General features: G+C 33.6%; 1 pseudogene; it reads left to right on the plus strand.

The window, feature by feature from the left end:
* Positions 1-15929: 15929 nt before the first annotated feature.
* LOC118995888 (uncharacterized) lies at positions 15930-15998 on the plus strand (annotated as a pseudogene).
* The last annotated feature ends 6942 nt before the right edge of the window (positions 15999-22940 follow it).

Below are 22940 nucleotides of genomic sequence, written 5' to 3' on the forward strand. Positions count from 1 at the left end.
CTCCCTGGCAGTCTTAACATTTCCCTTGAGGTTTAGTGCTGCCTATAGGCCATTTCCTAGAATAATTGTTTCTAAAAATAAAATATTTTGAATTATAGAAAAATAATTACATTTTAATATCCTTAAATTATTTGTAAAATATAAATCATTCCATGTCACTGCCTTGTTTAATAAATTCTTATTAAATTAAAAGAAGAAAATACTTATTATGACCAACAAGATTCAACTGGCCTGCTTCTCCATTATCGCTTGTCTTATCCCTTGCTCACCAGTTTCTAGCTAAATATATACCTTTATTTTCCATCAGTTCTCAAACTCTTTGTATACTATGGTGTTTGAATTTGATGTTCCCTATTTCTGTCTTACATGACATCTGGAATCTTTTGCAGGTCAGTATTCTTTATTATTATATACTCAGTTTTCATACAACGAAGGTACATAAAGTGTTGGTTGTAATCTTACTGATCAAATAGTAACAATAAATTTAAAACAAAAATTGCTTTCAAAGTTTGAACGCTTCATTCCAAGCACCTTTAGAGTTTTTATGCAAATGGTATTTGCATAGTGTGAAAATTTTGACATTTTTAATACCATGTGTCATACATTGAATTTAGACATGATGAAAAGGCAATCTATTTTCTTCATACAAGTTACTGATAAATTGAAATAGAAGAAAATAAAGTTTTGTAATTAATCATTAGAAATTGCTTTGTCTATACTCCTCAAAACATAAAATCATAAACATGAAAATTGCCATCTTTTTACTATATATGGGAAAAATACAAAACTTAAATATTATAAGAGATTACTTTATGTTCTATTGAAGTATATAAAAATAAGGTTATCTTTTAGCAGATGCTCTGATTGAAATTACTGACTCATAAAAATATATCATTGCTTAATTATCTAAGTTCAATGACAGAAAACGAAGTGAAAGCCACTAACTACCTGCCAATTATCGAAGGGTAGTTCAAGAAAGGGAATTAAACTGAACAGGAATTACTTACGAACAGAATCAACTGAGACAGCATGCTGTATGAAGCATTCATTAAACTAATGAAGGGAAGCTCCTAAAATCAGATTCTAAAGGCATTTTCTTAGGGTCAGAATTCACACTAATTACATTTTGTTTTGATGTGGTTCATTTAAACTTAGTCTGGCATTTAAAAAATTTGCATTACGTGATAAAAAATAGAAAGCTGTTATGTTTCTTGTCAGAAAATTTAAAATAAAACAAAACTCAAGTACCATCACCATATAGTTTCTGAGGAAATTTAGTCATATATATTTATCTAAAATTATAAAGGTTTTCCCAATGCTGGACAGTTTTGATGCTCTTACTGCATTTGATCTTGGAAATTAAATGACAAAATGTCTCATCTTGCAATTTTGATATGAGTAAGGTCAACATTTTGCACATGAAATAGTCTACAATTTATAAAGTTTATCTGGATGTATTTGTTAATTTATTTCTTCCAAAGTACATATTTATGCCAGTAAAACTAGTACATGTGTTTTCATCACATATGTTCTATATGTAACCTAAACAAAAATCCTATTCATATAACCCCAATACTCTATGATATTTTTGGAAGAAAAATTAATTAATGCTTTGATTTTCATAGCTATAGTGTTATTTCATCAACAATATAAAGAAAAGAAGTGTGAATTGACACAAACAATGTGAGTAGCAGAGACCTTGGAAATGTTAAAACTTGCATGTTCAGTAATTTAGCTCAGCTAAAATGATATGAATATGTGTGATTCGACATATTCTTGTCCTATCATTCCAGCATTAATCATTTAGCAAGAATGTTAAGAAAATATCTGTAATTGCAAACTTAGCTTTGAGTGGGTTATTTTTTTAAAAATATTTTATTTATTTATCTTTAGAGGGGAAGGGAAGGAGAGAGGAAGAGAAACATCAATGTATGGTTGCTTCTCATACATCCCCTGCTGGGAACTGGTCCCTGCCAGGAACTGGCCTGCAACCCAGGCATGTGCCCTGACTGGGAATCGAACCGCAATCGCCTGGTTCGCAGGCCCGTGCTCAATCCACTAAGCTACACCAGCCAGGTGAGTGGGTTATTTAACTAAAAGGAAACTATGCTGTCTGTGCTGAATTGGGGATGAATAGGGTAAAAGCCAGCTCCATTCTTAAAAGGTCAGGGATACAACATACGCTCCTTTCTTGTGTTAATGAAACAGTTCATAATCACAGTTTAAAGATTTCTAAAACCAGTGAAACTGGTTAAAACTTCAGGGCTATCGCAGTGCACTAATAAACATAGATTTTGAAGTTTCTTAGCACAGGTGTTTTAAAAGAGTAGATTACTGGAACTATTTCTATACATGCTCTGTAACTAATGTTTTAGTTTGTGATTATAGCCCCAGGATTGTAAAACATGGCTGGTCTGACATCCAACTGAGGATGACACAACTTGTTGTCATTCTCAAAAAAGAATAAATAAATAAAAGCACTTCTTGACTGGGTAACCTAAACTATAAAAATATCATCATGATAGACACCTTTAGATATGATTTTATTTGTGCTAAAGCTCTTCTGGGGAGCACTGGGTGGGGGGACAGGGCTGGGAATACAAGAAAGAAAACTGTACTTGAACAAGAGTTAAATAAAATAATAATAATAATAATAAAAAGTCTTCTGTACTTAGCTTGACCGCTTTATGATTCCTAGGTGTTGTAGTTCTTTTCTGCTATTTAAGTACATTTTATGTAACATAGACAGGCTTTTTATTGGCTGCTTAAGTAAAAAACATATTTTCAAAATAAAGTTATTAATTTTTTGCTTCAGTTAAATGAACTGGTAACAAATCTTGACAGTGCCTCTCTAGTGCAGGCAGTAGTAGGTCATGGTAGTGGACCCGTCCAAGTCCAGGGTCTCCCAGACTTTTCACTTCACAGCCCCCTGTAATGGCGGTGAAAATCTTGTTTCCAGGACATGTCAGTTAGTGCATAATAATATGCATTGTTCCTAGAAAGTTGTGGCTGTAACTCACCTGTGCTTCATAATCTAGTTTTCTTAACCTGCCATATTATTATATCCCACTTTGTTTTTGTCTTTTGTTTAAGGCCATTGGGGTATAATAATTCTTTTATGCTGCAATGTTTGTGACAAAGGCAGTGGAACCATGAATATCTTTTTAAGGTAGCAGCAACTGTTTCCCCTTGATGCCAGGGGATGCCCGTGTCTGAATTTAGACGATGTCTTTCACAGGGGGTGGATGTATTAACACCAGAAGTACTGGTGCATCAACCCTACTGTGCCAAATCTGTGTTTGCCATCTCCTTTTATTTCCATGTATATGAATGTCTTACATTGTAACTGAGGTATAAACCCATGAAAATTTATCAAGAGGACACTCTTGGGGACAATGAACACTTTCTACTACTTAGAGTAACTGTTCTCTCCAACTGTTACATAATTACTATGAATCAAATTTGAGAGATTCTACTCACATTTTCATTGGGTGAATTCCTTCATTGGAAGTCCCTCATTTCCTCCTGCTCAGGCAAGCTCAATTTCTAGGCTGTGCACAATGTGTTTTCAAACTTGAATCCCTGCTGCCCAGAGCTATGGCAAGCCCCTTGACCATAACATGGAAAAAGATATAAAAATATTCTGAAACAAGAAAACATGAGCTATATCCCTTTGAATGTTGCAGTAATGGCAAGAATTGTGTTACAATTCCCTTTTCCTTCTATAACCAGAATCAATATTTCCAGTTCACTCCACTTTAAACAAGCATGCGCTACTATTTATTTTTAATCAATAAATATTGGTTTCTTTCAGTACTGTTTTCTCCTCTAAAAAAGAGTAAAAAGAAGGAAAATGTTGTAGCAATTGCATTGTTTGATAAATTAATCTATGTGTAGATGTGTGTGTGTGTCTTTAAAATAACACCAGGTATTCATAAGTGGAAAATCAGCAGAACAAATATTCAAATAGATAATATCATAGTAAAAAGTTCTCTATTAAGTTTGCTACATTATTTAAATAATATTAAATAAAAATATTGTTCAGAGCCATTCTCTCATTAAATGTGTGCATTTTTTCTACAAAATAAACTGTAGCCAATAATCTCACTGCAACTACACATGTAAAATAAGACATTGCTAATGAATTGCCATGATATTTATGTCTGTATGTCTTCTATGCTCTTTGGCCTACATTTGCTCTGTTAATTATCAACTACATTTAGTCTCTCTCACACAAAGCATTTGTTTTGGGCTTCAGTGTAATCTCATTTTCTTCATTAGTTTGGCTTCTGAGATGAAGATGAAAAACAAAGTCAAAACAAATGAAATTCAACCATCATATGTTTTTGTTTGTTTTTTGTTTCCTTAGGATATAACATTTAACTCTGACTGGTAGTTTTTGTTTTGCTAATAACTGTGTAACAATTCATTCTCCATCTAATTTTAATAGCACTACATTCTTTACTTTTGTTTGCCAACGGTAAATGTCATAGTAATTTTTTACCATACTTATTTTCTTTTTAATATTAAAATTTCCATTATTTCTAAACAAATGAGCAAAATTGTTTACAAAGTACAAGATAACTTATTGCTTATTTCCAGTACTTATTTTCATGTTTATAAAGAAATTATAAAATATTTCCACTCAATGATAGCATAATAGTCTTTAAAATTTGCAATTTTAAGGCTAATTTCAGAATGGGTTTATTATTTTTATGTAGTTAAACTTATTTTTTTGTTATTTTATTTTCTTTTTTAAATATATAATTTTTATTATATTTTCTCTTTACCCTTTAGTCTCCTTATAACCATCCCCCGTGAATGTCCATGAGTTCTTTTTCCTTTTTGCTCCAAATCCCTCCACCCCTTTATCTCCCCCCACCAGCTGTTATCTGTTCTCCGTCTGTAAGTCTATTTGTCCATTTGATTCCACATATGAGTGAAATCAGACGGCATTTGCCTTTCTCTGACTGGCTTATTTCACTTAGCACAGTGTTCTCTAGTCTATTTATACTATTGCAAAGGGTAAAACTTTCTCTTTTTTTAATTTTAATTTTTATTTAATTCTTGTTCAAGTACAGTTTTCTGTCTTATATTCCCAGCCCTGCCCCCCCAGTGCTCCCCACCTCCCTCCCATTTCTGCCCCCCACCTTAGTTATTGTCCATGTGTCCTTTATACTTGTTCATGTGTGAGTAAAACTTTCTTCTTTTTAATGGCCAAGTAGAATTTAATTCTGTAAATGTCCCATAGTTGTTTTATCCACTCATCTATTAATGGACACTTAGGCTGCTTCCATATCTTTGCAATTGTAAAGAATGCTGCAATGAACATAGGAGTGCTTATGTTCTTTCAAATTAGTGTTTTATGCTCCTTCAGATATATTCCCAGATGTGGGATTGCTGGGTCAAAAAGCAGATTCATTTTAAATTTTTTTAGGTATGTCCATACTGCTTTCCACAGGGGCTGCACCAATCAAAAGAGTTCCCCTTTCTCTACATCCTCACCAGCACTTGCAGTTTGTTAGTTTATTGGCGATAGCCATTCTAGCAGGTGTGAGATAGTATCTCATTGCAGTTTCAATTTGTATTTCTCTGATGATTAGTGACATTGAGCATCTTTTCAGACAATTATATGTCCTCTTTGGAGAAGTGTCTATTCAGTCCTTTGCCCATATTTTAATTGGGTTGTTTATATTTTTGTTGTTGAGTTTTATAAGTCCTTTATACATTTTGGATATTAACCCCTTATCAGAAGTATCAGAGAATATGTTCTCCCATTCTCTGGATTTTTAAAAAAATTTTTCAAGGACTTCCTTTGTTGTGCAAAAAAGCTTTTTAGTTTGATGAAGTCTCATTTATTTATTTTTTCTGTTTCCCTTGCCTAAGGAGATATATCTGAAAAAATATTCCTACAAGCAATGTCTGAGATTTTTGCTGCCTATGTTTTCTTCTAGGATTTTTATGGTTTCAGGTCTAACATTTAAGTCTGATTCATTTTGAATTTATTATTGTGTATGTGGTATAAGAAGGTGGTCTAGTTTCATTTTTCTGCATGCCTCTGTCCAATTTTCCTAATACCATTTATTGAATCAAATATCTTTAGCCCATTGTATGTGCTTGCTTCCTCGGTCAAATTTTTTGTTTATTTCTTTTTATATTGTTGTTCAAGTACAGTTGTCTCCATTTCCCACCACCACTTTCCCCCACGTCATCCACCCCCGCCTCCCACCCTCAGTCTTACCCCTCTTTGACTTTGTCCATGGATCCTTTGGTACATGGATCCCTTGTTTCCCCTGTTACCCTCCCTCCCCTCTGGTTACTGTTAATTTGTTCTTTATGTTAATGTCTCTGGTTGTATTTTGCTTGCTTGTTTTGTTGAATAGGTTCCACTTACAGGTGAGATCATATGGTTTTGTCGTTCACTGCCTTGTTTATTTTACTTAGCACAATACTCTGCAGTTGGAACCATACTGGTGCAAAGAATAGGAGTTTCTCCTTTCTTTCTGCTTGGTAATATTCCATTGTGTAAATATACAATATTTTTGATCCATTCTTTTACTGATGGACACTTAAGTTGCTTCCTACACTTGGCTATTGTAGATTGTGCTGCTATGCAAATTGGGGTGCATAGGTTCTTTTGAATTGGTGTTTCAGGATTCATAAACAACCATGAATAGCTGCAGCAATTTTGAGAAAGAAGAGCAAAGTAGGAGGGATCACAATACTTGCTACTAAACTGTATTGTAAGGCCACCGTAATCAAAACTGCCTGGTATTGGCATAAAAACAGACACATAGATCAATGGAACAGAATAGAGAGCCTAGAAATCAACCCATACCTCTACAGTCAATTAATATTTGACAAAGGGGGCAGGAGCATAAAGTGCAGTAAAAATAGCCTCTTCAACAAGTGCTGTTGGGAGAATTAAACAGTTACATACAAAAAAATTATACTCCATCAGCAACTTATACCATACACAAAAATAAGCTCAAGATGGATAAAAGACTTAAATATGTCATGATACCATAAAAGTCCTAGAGGAAAACACAGGCAGGAAAATCTCATATATTCCGCTCAGCAATATTTTTACTGATATATCCCCCAGAGAAAGGGACATAAAGGAAAGAATAAACAAATGGGAGTTTATCAAAATAAAAAGCTTCTGTATAGCTAAAGAGACTATTTCATTTATTTATGCTCTGATATTATTTCCTTCTTTCTACTCACATTGGGCTTTGTTTATTGTTCCTTTTAAAGTTTCTTTAAATGTAAGTTATATTATTTAAGCTTTTTCTTGTTTTTAGAGATAGGCCTACGATGTCATGAATTTCTCTCATAAGATTTCTTTCCCAATGTCCCACAGATTTTGGACTGTTGTGTCTCTTTTCATTTGTTTCAAGTTATCTTTTGATTTCTTCCTTGATCTTGTTGACCCATTCATTGTTTAATAACATGTTATTGAGCTTCCATGTCTTTGCATGTTTTTCAGTATTCTTCTTATGATTGATTTCCAGTTTCATAGTGGTGTGGCCAGAGAAGATGCTTGATGTGATTTTAATCTTCTTCAAATTTTTGTGTCCTAGCATTTAGTCTAAAGTAGAAAAATGTTCCATGTACACTTTTCCAAGTATGTATATTCTGCTGTTTTCGGATGAAGTGCTCTGAAGATACCAATCAAATCCTTTTGTTCTAGTGTGTCATTTAAGGCTGCTATTTCTCTGTTGATTTTCTGCCTGGAAGATCTATCCATTGAAGTTAGTTGGGTGATAAAATCCTCAACTATGACTGTATTTCTATGTCTCCTTTTATGTCCATCAAGATTTGCTTTACAAATGTAGTTGCTCCTATGTTGGGTGTATAAATGTTTACTAGGGTTACATCCTCTTGTTGGATTGTCCCTTTTATCATTATGTAGCGTCCTTCTTTGTCTCTTACTATAGCCTTGGTTTTAAAGTCTGTTTTGTCAGGTATAAGTACTGCTGCCCCAGATTTTTTTCCATTTGCATGAAATTTCTTTTTCCAACCCTTTACTTTTAGTCTGTTTAGTCTTTTGATCTGACATGGGTCTCTTGGAGGCAGCAGTGTTGTTTTGTTGCCTGATCAAACACCCTCTGTCTTTTGGTCAGAGCATTGAAGGCATTTACATTTAATGCAATTATTGATAAATATTTAGTATCATTTTATTATTGTCATATTATTGACAATAACTATTGTCATATGATTGTTTTCCTCTGTTTTTTTCTCTTTTTCTTTTTCTTCTACTCAAAGCAAGCCCTTTAATATTTGTTGCTGTACTGGTTTGGTGTTAAAAATCTCTAGCTTTTTCTTGTCTGGGAAGTTTCTTATTTCTCCTTCAATTTTAAATGATAGTCTTGCTGGGTAAAGTAGCCTTGGTTGTAGGTCCTTGCTTTTCATCACCTTGAATATTTCATGCCACTCCCTTCTGGCCTGAAATGTTTCTGATGAGTAATCAGACGACAGTCTAATTTGTTCTCCCATATAGATAACTACCTAGTTTTCTCTTGCAACTGTTAGGATTCTCCTTAACTTTAAGATGTGTAATTTTAATTATGATGTGTCTTAGTGTAGGCTTCTTTGGGATCAACTTATTTGGTAGTCTCTGAGCTTTCTGCACTTGTGTGACTTTTTCCTTTACCAGATCAGGGAGGTTTTTGGTTATTATTTCTTCAAATAGGTTCTCAATCTCTTGCTCACTCTCTTCTCCTTCTGGTATAATGTGATGCAGATATTGTTACACTTCATGTTGTACAAGATGTTTCTTAAGCTATCCTCATTTTTTGCATTCTTTTTTCTCTTTGTTGCTCTGACTGATTTTTTTCTATGTTGTCTTCCAAAACACTGAATTGATCTTCTGCTTAACAAGTTATTAACCTATTATTTATTCCTTCCAGTGTATTAGTTATCTCAGATATTGCATTCTTTATTTCTGAATGATACTTTTTTATAATTTCTTGGTCATTTTTATGCTATTGATTATTCTTATAATCATTAAACTATCTGATAAATTGTTTATTTCTATTTCATCAAGTTCTTCTGGAAAATTCTCTTGTTCTTTCATTTTGGTACATATTTCTTTGTTTTCCCATTTTGGCTGCTTCTTTGAATTTTTCACCTTATAGGTTAAAGTAATCAGCCATTAAACAGATCAATCAGTAATGTAATCTAATCACTCTGTGATCAGTGGAATCCTGGCTTACCACTAGACCTCTTCTGACAGTGCCCTGAGGAAGGATAGAAGTGCCTCATTATAGCTACACATATAACCTCCACTGACACCACAAGTGGAAGTTAGGGTGGGAGTAAGTGTTTTCATAACTCCTGTATAATAGTGAGTAGGCCTTCCACAGGCCCTTCTGACATGATGCCTGAGGTGGGGGAAGTACCCTTCCTTACTGGCTAATATGAATGGAAATCCAAGTTCAGCACATGATCTCCACTGGTCACTTGGTCGCTTGTTATAGTCCATTGGGGAGGAAAGCCCCAGCTCTCTACTGCACATTCACTGATACCACACCTGGAGGTGGGAGGGGATTGGAGCTCTTTGTTACAGTCTGGCAAGTACAGGAGTCTGGAAGTCTTGGTATTTGGCATGGCTAAAAGTTAAGGCACAGTTTTTCCCTTCTGTGGTATTGAGCTAGCTAGAACAGTTGTTCTTGAAAGTTTTCTGTCTTCCTAAGCTGTGCTGCCTCTTCTCAAGTTCACTGCTTTAAAAAAAAATATTTTGTGCTCAATTCTGCTTTTTCAATTTCCTTTTTCATTTTGTTTTAAAGACATACATTTTTAGCTGGTTGGTCTCTTCTTTCCATCTGTCAGTGTCTTTATATATTTGTCATATATGTAATATCCAGAATTTTTAATTGTATTCAGAGGATACAATAGGCAAAGTATGTCAGCTCCTTTTTTTTGGGGGGGGGAGACTAAAGTCCTAATTGTATTATTTTTTAAAAATTTTGCTGCCTGTTCTTAATTTTTAAGAATTCTTTTTGTGTCTCTGTGTTGCTTTATGATAATGTCACTGATCTTCTCCAGTTATATATTTATAATTTTATTTTCCTTTTTATAAGCTCTACTTAGAATATCATTGCTTCAACTTGATTGTTTTGTTCTCTTTCATTTGTATTAGAACTATTCCATAAATAGTTGATTATATTTGCTAGTTTTTAAAAATATTTTTATGAAAAGCTAATTAGAAGTTCTAATACAGTACACAGGGCTGGTTAAATGATTGGACTAAACACTGTGTAATTGGGTAGAGATTCATTTCTTTCACTAGAGTCCTCTAAATACAATGATTTGTAATTATTCTGTTTGGCCAAATGACACAGAACTATTTGATCATTACAATAGGGTACTGACAGCTAAAAATAAAGGAAGAAGAAAAGAGATAGAGAAATTAAGATTTGAGAACAATGTGAATATGTTTATTTGCTTATTCAGATTAAAGGAAAAGACAAAATAACAAAAATGATGAGAGAGAAGAAAATGAGAGAAAGTAGAAAGCATTTAAGAAGATGAATGCAAAATAAGTTATACTAAATGGGCCAATAACAATAAATACAGATATAGAAGAAGTATATGGATAATAAATGTTAATCATATTCTAGGGAAAATTACTAAATAGACCCATTCCATACAAACTAGAAATAAATGTCTTAATGTAGAAAAAAATAATCTACCCTCAAGCCATGACAATTGAGTCAAACAATAAATGAATGACATATTGGTGTATTCTCCTTTATCCAAATTAAAATATATGACTTGTGGATATTATTTTATTTCATTTTTAATAGTTATTTTGGACAGTACTATCCTATAGGTTGGATAAAATGCATTCACAAACATCAGTCACTATTTGCTTGAGCAAAAATTATGTATTGAGCATGTTAGAGATTGTGACTTTTTATCAAGGATCTATGTATTTGAAAAAAATACATTATTTTTTAAAGTTTTATTTTTAAAGTATATTTTATTGATTATACTATTAAAATTGTCTCATTTTTCTTTACTCTTTATTCCTCTCTGACCTATACCTCCATACCCTCCAGCATTCTTCCTACCCTTAGTTCATGTCCATGGGTTGTACATATCTGTTCTTTAGCTTCTCCATTTCCTATACTATTCTTAACCTTTCCCTATCTATTTTGTACCTACCATTTATGCTTCATGTTCCCTGTACCTTTCCCCCCATTCTTCCCTCTCTCTCCTCACTGATAACTATCTGGTAATTTGACTATCTGGTAATTACCCCCACTGGTAATTTTCCATGTGATCTCCATTTCTGTGATTCTATTCCTGTTCTAGCTATTTGCTTAGTTTGTTGTTTTTTTAGGTTCAGTTGTTGATAGTTGCATTTGTTGTCATTTTACTGTTCATATTTTTGATCATCTTCTTGTTCTTAGATAAGTTCCTTTAACATTTCATGTAATAAGGACTTGGTGATAATTAGCTCTTTTAACTTGACCTTATCTGGGAAGTACTTTATCTTCCCCTCCATTGTCAGTGATAGCTCTGCTGGAGGGTTATCAGTGGGGAGGGGGAGGAGGAAAATGGAGGAAAAGGTATAGGGAATAAGAAGCATAATAGGTAGGCACAAAATAGACAGAGGGAGGTTAAGAATCGTATAGAAAGTGAAAAAGGCAAAGAACTTATATGTACAACCCATGGACATGATCTAAGAGGGGGAAATGCTGGAGGGATACAGAGAGGAGTGGGATAAACTGGAGAAAAAATTGGGACAACTGTAATAGCACAATTAATAAAGTATACTTTAAAAAAGGAACAAAAAGGTACTTTATATTACTTCATAGATATGATTATTTTCTCATCTTTCAGGTACAGATTTATTCGGGGTGGTGTAAGAAGACTTTACTAATTTCCACATTTTGTTGTAGCAATAACTGAGTTATTACATACAATTTGAACATGGTGTAGTCAGCAGGTGTTAGGTACTCTTAAAGGAAGGAAATGATGGAGAAAAACCTGATTACTGTGTGACTCACCAAGACCCCTTACTCTAAATTTGGTAAGGAGATAAAGACTGGGCAAAAGTTGAGGAGGACACCAAATATATAGAATGGGAAGAATTATTTCCCTGGGTAGAGATCACTGACAATGAGTACTTGTTGCATGGGAATTGTGGAGCAAAGAATGCTTCTGCTGATACTTGATTTGAAGAAGAGTGATATGAATTCAAAGAGGTAGTCATGATGGCAAGGTATACCTCAGGAAATGTGCTTGGGAAAATCGACCTCAAATCAATGAGAAAATAAAAGCTTCACTTGATCTTAGCCAAAAGGCTGAGAAGTGATAGAAAATAAAAGCTTAATGAAAAACTTCTCATTAATTAAGAAATGAAAATATCTGGTGAATATTAATATAATTATTAGATTTTTCTAATATCAAATAATTTCATTCAACTTTCAGAAAAAATAGATGCTTCAATTACATGTTAGTCTCTCATAAAGTATTTTATTGAAAATGTACCTGTGGTCTCTAAAATTATCTAAATTATCTAAATACATTAAAAATTATTTTTAGTAACCTTGTAATTGAACAAGGAGCAAACTACTTCTTTTCAAATATTGATAGATTTTTGTCTTAGATTTAACTCTATATTATATATGCAAATATATATATATCCTTGTGTGTACATATATATAATATACAAGAACATATATAATATGTATGTATTATGTACCACATGTACCTTTATCTTTATTTACACATGTCATTAGATAGGTATTTATTCATCCTATTGGTTTTGTTACTCTGGAGAACTCTGATTTATAGTTCTGATTTATAGTCACTTAGGAAGATATCTTCATCTCTATGGCTAGAAGGGCAAAGGGAGCATGCAGTGTTAACTATAGGGAGCTGGGGCCACACAACTGAAGCTGGTAACCTGTCTGGCAGAATCTGGGAGTGCTGGAGGTGCTGACTATCAGAAACTAGAGCCACTGAAAAGATTGAGTATCTACTAAACATGCTACCTAATGCAGTGAAAGAGAAGAATATCCTACCTTCTTCCTTCCTCAGGCTCTCTGATCATCCCCCAAAGCCTCCCATTGGCAGAATAAACCTGGAAGTTAGATAGCAAAGGAATCAGAAGAATTATTTCATAGCATCATGCAACACAGAAAACAAGGAATGAAGAATGAATTTGGAAGCAAATATAGATGAACTGCTCATCTCAAGATGAAGATAGCATATTGTTCTAAGAAATTTCCATTTGCAATGAAATTCATGAACATAAAAAAATAGTAAAAACATTTGGAGCTCTTTTCAAAGTACTATATAGTTCAGTATATCTATTTATATATATATCTATATATAAATATACCTTATACTTTTTATTATTTTATAATACAGAGTTTATACTAATGTATTAGCTTATAAAGAGCCAGACTATTACAGAGTAATACAGAGTATTACAGAGTAAAATCCTCTACAAAGATGTATAATGAGTTTGGCTAATAGGAAGGCAAGTTGCTCTTGTGGAGTGATTAAGTGAGTGGGAGCATTAGATGAAGCATGAGATTTTATGCAGGAGTCAGATTATGTGAGGCCACATTAAAGATGATGCAATTTATCCTAAATGCACTTGCAAGCTGTTAAAATGTTTTAAGCAGGAATATGATCATATTTTTCTTTAATGAGATCAATTGTGGTCACCATTTGGGAAATGAATTGGAAGAGTATGTAATGGTAATCAAAAACCAGTCAGGAAGTCTCTGTGGGATAAGAGGATGGTGTCTTGGAAAATGTGAGAAAGAAGAAGAGAATAGGAAAGAGTAAAGAAATCTTTTTGTAGGGGCACAGTGGTAGCCTAAAAAATATTCCTTCATTCTAATTCCTGAAATCTGTAAACATTGTAGTTTCCATTGTAAAAGAGACATTGTAGAGATAATTAAATTAAGGATCTTTTGATGGTGCAATTATCTAGGATTATCTGAGTGGGCCAAGGTAATCACATGATCATAAGGGCTCTTATAAGAAAAAGAGAGAGGCCGGGAAGCAGATGAATCAGAGGAAAAGAAGCTGTGATGATAAAAGCAGACGGGAGAGAGAGAGAGATTGTTGCTCTTGAAGTTACAGTAATAGGCCACTTGCCAAGGAAGTAAGCAGCCTCTCGAACCTGGTAAAGGCCACGATGTGAATTCTCCATTGAAGGCTTCAGAGGGAACACAGCCCTGACAACACCTTGATGTTAGACTCTGGCCTCCAGAAATGTAACAGAATAAATGCGTTTTAAGTCACTAAGTTTGTGGTGATTTGTTCTTTCTTTGGAAAAAAAAACCCTGTTGATGTTAATATTTATTTCTTTTTTAAATCCTCACCCACAGATATGTTTTTGTTAATTTCAGAGAGAGAAAAGGCAGGGAGAGAAAGAGAGAGAGAGATTGGTTGACTCCTGTATGTGCCCTGACCAGGAATTGAACCCTCAACATTTTAGTGTATGGGATAATGCTTCAAACGACTCAGCCACGTGTCCAGGCATGCGGTAATTTGTTCTCTCACCAATAGGTAAGTAATACAGAAACTTGGAAAAAGTTGGTGTTGCTTTGAATGTGGAGGATGAAAGAGAAAAGAAGTGCCTAGAAAATATCTCACTTGGCAGTATATGAGCATCTATTTGAGATGTGGGAAACTGGGGGAGAAGTGTTTTTAAAATGTGTATATTAAGTCTGAGGTATTCACGAGATGACCAAGTGGTGACATCAAGTGTATCACTGTCTTTGGGTGTATGAAGCACAGACACAAAGATAGTTCTGGCTATACACATGTTAGAATTACCCTATAGATGAAATTTAAGACCATGTAAATAAGTGAGATTCCTTACAAAGAAAGTGATGCATGTGAAGAAGAGGCCTAAGGTTTAACTCTGAGACACTGCAAACTTTGGAAATTAGAGAAGACAAGAGTAATACATAATATGAAGAATTAATCAGAGAGGAAGAAGGAGAAATAAGATACTGCATTTTAATGAAATTCATCATAAGAGAGTTTTAGGGGGGAAAAGATTACCTTGTGGAGAGACTATTAACATGTAGAGAAAATAAAATGTGAGTAGATCTCAACCAAACATGTAAACACCTTCATAGTATAAAAACTGACCTCTCCCTCCCCACCCCCACAAAAGGGATTCTGCCAGCAGATGACCTTCAGACTTGAAATGCAACATTGGCTCTCTTTTTCATCTGCAACTTGATGACCCATCCTGTACATTGTGATTTCACAGTTTCTACAACCCATGACATCACCTTAAAATAAATCTTTCTCATCCTCTCTCTTTTTCTCCCCTTCATTTCATCCCACTGCCCTCCCCTGACACCAGATCAGATCTCTGGAGTGGGCAGAGCACAAACCTCAGTTGAGAGAGAATTGTTCTTCCTCAATGAATGTCCTTTCAATTTAATAGTATTTTTTTAACATAAAATAAATTTTTACTTATGTTTTTTAAGAGAAAAAATGAGCAAGGTATATAGTTTAGATTCAAAATCCACCTTGTTTCTTTCTTTCTTTACTTTTAATTATTTTATTGCCATTCAATTACAGTTGTCTGCATTTACCCCTCACCACTCCCCCAACACCTACCGTCTCCACTTTCCTCCCCTGCTTCCACTCCCACCTTGGTTTTGTCCATGTGTCCTTTATAGTTCTTGAAAATCCTTCCCTCCTTCTCCCTATTATCCCCTCCTACCTCCCTTCTGGTTGCTGTCAGATTATTCTTAACCTCAATGTCTCTGGCCATAATTTGCTTGCTTGTTTGTTTTGTTGATTAGGTTTCACTTATAGGTGAGATAATGTAGTATTTGTCTTTAACCACCTGGCTTATTTCACTTAACATAAAGCTCTCCAGTTCCAACCATGCTGTCACAAAGGGTAGGAGCTCCTTCTTTCTGCTGCATAAGTCTATACTTTTAGGAATCATTTCTATAGTTTGTTCCTATTTTTATTTTCTTAATGCAGATTTCAAGTTAGATTCCTCAGTGTCATAGTATGGTAACATGCATAAATGCACTTATTTGAGTAGTTAAGTGAAACCTAGCTCTTCCATAGCGTGAATTCTCTGAGCTTCTCTACCTGACATGCTCCAGTCCTTTGGCTTCTTGATCTTTTTTTTAAATTTAATTATTGTTCAAGTACAGTTTTCTGTCTTTTACTGCTATTCCACCCTACCCCCCCTCCCAGTGCTCCCCACTTCCTCCAATTTCCACCCCCCTTATTTGTTGTCCATGTGTCCTTTATACTAGTTCCTGCAAATCCTTCCCCTTTTTCCCCTGAAATTCCTTCCCCTTTCCCCTCTGGTCACTGTCCCCATGCTCTCTATTTCAGGGTCTTTGTTTTTATTTTGCTTGCTTGTTTGTTTTGTTGTTTAGCTTCCTGTTAAAGGTGAGATCATAAGGTATTTGTCTTTCAACACCTGGATTATTTCATTCAGCATAATGCTTTCCAGTTCTATCCATGCTGTTGCAAAGGGTAGAAGCCCCTTCTTTCTTTCTGCTGCATAGAATTCCATTGTGTATATGTACCATAATTTTTTGATCCATTCATTTATTGATGGGCACCTAGGTTGCTTCCAGCTCTTGGCTATTGTAAATTGTGCTGCTATGAACATTCTTGATCTTTTAAAATCAAAATGTATCACCGATTTCTACAGACATTGAAATTCCATACTTTTGAATTGTGTGTCAAGGAATCTATATAGCTTGTATTTATTATTAAGGTCACTGTAATCAGCTTTATTTTTTAGCAGAAGAAAATTTAATCCTGGTGTTTCAAATTGCCATTAAAAAAGAACAAAGAAGTGAGTATTTAACAAGAAAACTGCTTTGGTAAAAATAAACTGCCTTAGAGTAATTGCTGGTAAAGTGATGACTGTATTTTGAGGTCCTTCAAGGTTTCCTGAGTTTCCACATCCACAATCTTATTTATTTGTTAATAAGTGTTTTTCTCTAACAGAGGCAGCATGACAAGTAGTGGACTTGTGCTTTATTCTATAATTAGTTTGGGTTTTTTAATAGTTGATATTTTGAATGTCTATTAGGTTTGACAACTTTATTCAAGATTGCCAATTTAAGTCATTTTCTATAATTTACATCTTAATCAAAATTTAATATACTAGTCTATGTGTTTTAATGAAAATTAAGGTAGTCCTTAGGTAATGCATTTCTTATTATTGTCATTTGTGACACCCACTGCTAAATCTAAGTACTCCTCAGTATCCCTAAAGGAAAGATACTTGTTCAGTGCCCTAGATTTTTTTCCAATAATAATTGTAAGCTAACTTTTTGTATATCTGTTTGAGTGTTTTTTCTTTTACATACTTCTGTCATATCTTTCAGGAGCTATTCAGCTTCTGAATTTAAGAAAAGTTGACATTTGAATGGCTCTTTCTGAATGCCAATATATTGAATTATTGCACTTGGGAATGTATTCAAATTGATCATTTGCATAAGTGGATGCACTATACTTATTCCATTTCAATGCCTATAAATAAATATTGTTATATATGCTCTCCAATCTTCATATATTGATTCTGATAAATTCATTTCCATGTAAAGTGAAAAATAATTTATAAATAAAAACAAACTCTTTCAATATATATTTTATGTATAAATAATAAAGTAGCAAATGAATATTGTATGCAAAATAAGACACAGAGTTTTATAGATAATTTATATAATTTTAAATCAAATATTAGAATTTAGATAGTGAAGAGGTGATAATAATTAGGCATAAAATGATGTGTTAGGATTAAAATAAATAAATATAAGCTTATTCTCTTATGAATGTGTCATATCCATGAAGGGAGACTTAAAGTTTAAGTTATATATACATTTTAAATTACTGACTTAACATATAATATTAAAATTCACATGAAATATTATTAAAGATATAATATTTTCATGTTAAAATATTATTTAACTATGGATTACAGTACATTCTACTATGTTTTCAATTTTATCATGTATGGAATTTTAGCTATTTTAGGCACATTTCAATGCTTCTTGATCAGATTAGCTATATTTTGTAGGTATCTTACATTTATTTAGACAAAGTAATATCTTTTTATTTTTTTAATTTAATATTATGTTTATTTATTTATCCATATTTTGATTTACAGTTGACACCTTTTCTTTTTTCTTTTTTAAAAATTTTTATTTAACTCTTGTTCAAGTACAGTTTTCTTTCTTGTATTCCCAGCCTTGCCCCCCCCCCAGTGCTCCCCACCTCCCTCCCATCTCTGCCCCCCATCTTAGTTATTGTCCATGTGTCCTTTATACTTGTTCATGTGAGTCCTTCCCCTTTTCCCCTGTGATTCTCTCCCCTCTCCCCTCTGGACCCTGTCAGCACAAAGTAATATCTTTATTTAAAAAGTTCTTTATCTGATTCTAAATGCTTCCTCTCCCACTTAAACTATCCATTCTGTTTTCTGAGACCTTATTCTGAAATTTGGTTCATAACTTTTTTAAATGTGTATAATAATAAGAGCTCCCTTCACTTTATTGTGTTTATGAAAACCAAATGAGATAATATATGAATATGAAACAAACACAAATTGTATAAGTAAAAAAGATGTTACTAAATCCTAGAAGTTCTAATTATAAGATAAAAACTAGTAACTATGTATGTTGATGGATATTAATTAGACTTGTAGTGACCATTTGTAATATTATGCAAATATTATCATTTGTAATATATGCAAATATTGAATCATATTGTACATATGGGACTAATATAATGTTATATGTCAGTTATACCTAAATAATAAAATAATGACATATAATTTCACCAGTTACATTTTTGTGCAAAACAAATGACACATCAATATTTTGTTCAGAAATATTATCTCTCACCTAAAAATATAATTTTATGAAAAAAGCTTTTGATCTTTTTTATATATTATAGTTTCAGAGAAATAAAATCTAGAAAAAGAATATGTTTTAAAGAAACCTGACAATTTATAAATCAACTGCTTTCTCTGTTAACATTATCATTTTATTTTTACTTATGATTGCTACCGATATAATTAATGTGTTTAGATAACATCTTATTTTGTTTAAAGCTTAAGCTGAGACAAATTCTAAAGAACTTTCTCTAGAAAGTTCTCTCATTTTTCTCTGCTTGTTACAGGAAAATATGGCCAGAAGAATACTTCCATCATTAACAGTTAAAGTAAATATTCAGGTATTACAAAGTCTGCAACAATAAATAAATATTTTAATTGAGTAACTTTTTACACAATTTATTTATCTAGTTTTTCATAAATAATGTATTTACATCTCGTCAAATTAGAGAATACCAATATAAAATTATAGAGAGTATTTGACTTCTTATTTATAATAGCTTGCATTTTTATCTTCAGAGTCTATCTAATTAAGTTTTTTACTTATAATATCAGAAAGTCACCACGGGAAAAGTATACACTATAATCATCAAATATTTAATAAATATCAACTTCATACTAAGTGCATTTCTTTAAATTTAGCTTTTGTTGAGTTTAAAATGAAAAGGTTTAGAAAAGATTTAACTCCAGCTTTAATTATTATTGTTAAGAATAAAAATTATCATTATTAGAAATAACATTTTAAATTATGTTATATGTTGTTATGGCTAAATTATGTCCCCCCAAAATGCATATGTTGAAGCCCTAATACCCGATATTGAGAAAATAATTTTGTTTGGAGATAGGGCATTCAAAGAGGTAATTAACTAAAATGAGGTCTCGAGTGTAAGCCCAGATTCAATCTGCCCAATGTCTTTGCAGGAAGAGAGAAGTAGGATACATGGACAGACTTTGGTGGGTATGTGTACTTGAAGGATGGCTACGTGAGGACTTGGTAAGGAGGTGGCTTTCTGTAAACCTAGGAGAGAGGCCTCAGAGGAAATCAACTATGCTGGCATATTCATCTTGGACTTTCAGCCCCCAGAAATAATTCTGTGTTGTTTAAGCAACCCAGTCTGTAGTATTTTATTATGGTAGTCAGAGAAAACTAACATATACGTAATTCTTTAAAATGTCTTGGAAAAAAGGAGGTATGGAGGAAGAGAAAAAATTGTAATACAAAAGCAATTAATGTATTGCTTTTTAATGCAATTAATGTGAAAGCTCCTAAAGTAAAAGCAAACTTTGGCCTCTCTTATCACTTTACTTTTATACTTAAGAATACTGATAATGTTTTTTAAAAGACATTATCAGAATACAGGTTTAATAAAAAGTTATTTGACTCTTCTTTGAAATAGAAATAATGGGAGAATGACCTTTCTTAGAGTAGGAGGAAAGAGGATGAAGTTACAACAATGTGCAGTTTAGGGATTCTGCTGGTTACTGGTGTTTTAGGGGGAAAGTGTTCATATGACTCAGATAACTGTCAATATCATTTGTTGCCTTTGTTCTCTTTGGAATGTTAAAAAAAAAGCTCCTGTGAGGGCAAGGGCCTAAACCAAATTATTCGTAATTATTTGTAGGAGAGATTCCCAATTTTCTTTTTTAAAAAAATATTAAGACTGCTGAATTTCAGCTGGGCAGGCAGTCACTCCACTGTATAATCCATTTCCAAGCCTTCCTTGTGGCTATTTTTTAGTCCATGATATCTAATTATATATTTTGTGTTCAAATCCAAGATCATTTATTTAAAGACAAAGCTACTAAACTATGAGTTTTAATTAGGACATAGAAATTTATAAGAGATTACTTTTCCCACCCTACACACTAGACAAAACAGGATAGATTAAAAACAGCATAAGTTTGTTTTTTTTTTTAAGATTTTATTTATCTATCTTTAGAGGGGAAGGGAAGGAGAGAAGGAGAGAAATGTCAATGTATGGTTGCCTCTCATGAGTTCCCTGCTGGGAACTGGCCTGCAACCCAGGCATGTGCCCTGACTGGGAATCCAACCGCGATCGTGTGGTTTGCAGGCCCGAGCTCAATCCACTGAGCTACACCAGCCAGGTAAAAACAACATAAGTTTTCAATCCAGCAGACAGCTGAACATACAAAGAAACATAAATAAACTAGATTTCAGGATGTAAATTGTTCTTTCTAAGGGACAAGTGATCCCTTTCTGCCATCATTCTTGACGGAGTAGTGGGCAATGAGGAATACATGTAGATAGGATTATGGAGAACCTAGTCATAATTTAATTGTGTTTAATGGACCAGAACTGGCTTGGCATGAGAGATTAAAACCTGTAGGAATCTCAGTAACAGAACACTTGGACAGCTACTGACAAACATTTTTCTGTGGATCTCTGACAAGTGCACAAAGATACTGGACTGAAGACTGGAATCAGAGTAGGAAAGATGAGTGAGGGCCCCTCCGAGTCTGAACACATCCTCTACAAGTTAAAGACATTGGCCTGCTACAAGATGCAGTCAGGAAAGGATATTCAGAGGCAACCATATAGACATTTTGGGTCCTCAATGTATAACACAGATTAGGTGGGGGGCAGTGCTCCTCTATTCTCGTGAAGAATAGAAAGTTTTTGGTGGGCTGGTAGAACAAAGAGAACTGGTGTAATCCCCCCAGACTGGAATCTCCCATAGTTAGAAAAGTTGGTGTTCATTAACTACTTACTTCTCTCCATGGTGTCTTGGATGAAGATCACGTACAGATGCTCCTTGAATTATAATGAAGGTAGGTCCAGATAATTTCATTGTAAGTTGAAAATATTGTAAATTGAATATTCATTTAATACACCCAACATACTGAATATCATTGCTTACTCTAGTCTACACTAAATGTACTCAGAACACTGACATTAGCCCACAGTTGGGCAAAGTCATTTATCATGATGAATACACTGAAGAGTATCAGTTGTTTACCCTCATAATTTTGTGGCTGACTGGAAGCTCTGTGTTGCTGCCAAGGCCTAGTACCACAAGGGACTATGTACCACAGACTGCTAACCCAGAAAAGACCAAAATTCAAAGTGAGGTTTCTACTAACTGCATATAACTTTTCGCACCATTGTAAAGTCAAAAATCATAAATCAAACCATCATAAATTGGGGATCATCTGTCGTGAGCACCAGAATCTTCAGTGCTCTACTGAAGAATAAGTCCTGACACAGCTTTCAAAGTATCTGAAGCTAACGGTGAGCGGCATCAAACTGAGGCAGTAACAAAAACAAACTCAGTTCAGATATAGTTTTGATTGTCTCAGTTATTCATGCTAGCTACCTGGAAGAAATAGGGGCATGACTTTCTGGGAACAAATAATATTCACTGCAATCTCTACTTTTTAAAAGCAAAATGTCTAGCATATAATAAAAATAAAGAAGCAAAACAAGAGAATTTAACCCATAGTTAAGGCAGAAAAAAAGTTAACAGAAGCATACTGAGTAATGACCTAAATAAATGAATCGTTAGTAACAGAAATAGACAAAACAATTTTATAAAGAATCTCCATTCTTCCCATGGTTCACATAAAAATTAGCTCCTTGTGGCTTCTATAGATATTTATGTCAATATTACTTTTGGAAAAAATTATCTATTATGCATATCAATGCTTATCTTTATATAATAAGTCTGTTCATATTGGATTGATTTTCAATAGTTTTATTGTGTTGTGACTAGTAAATTTTGCCTATAAGCTCTGGCTGGTGTAGCTCAGTGGATTGAGTGCAGGCTTGCAAACCAAAGCATCACCAGTTTGATTCCCAGTCAGGGCACATGCCTGGGTTGCAGGCCATATCCCCAGTGTGGAGTGTACTAGAGGCAACCATACATTGATGTTTCACTCCCATCTTTCTCCCTCCCTTCCCCATCTCTCCTAAATAAATAAATAAAATCTTTAGAAAAATTCTGCCTATAAGAACTAACAATTATTCAAACATGGTCAGGAGCTTACATATGTACACATATACTCTGAAACTTATTTGCAAATTCATCTATCTATGTATATGAAAATATAA

This window comes from Sturnira hondurensis, unplaced genomic scaffold, assembly GCF_014824575.4.
Source record: "Sturnira hondurensis isolate 20B ecotype Veracruz unplaced genomic scaffold, ASM1482457v3 Scaffold0010428, whole genome shotgun sequence".
NCBI classification, from domain to species: Eukaryota; Metazoa; Chordata; class Mammalia; order Chiroptera; family Phyllostomidae; genus Sturnira; species Sturnira hondurensis.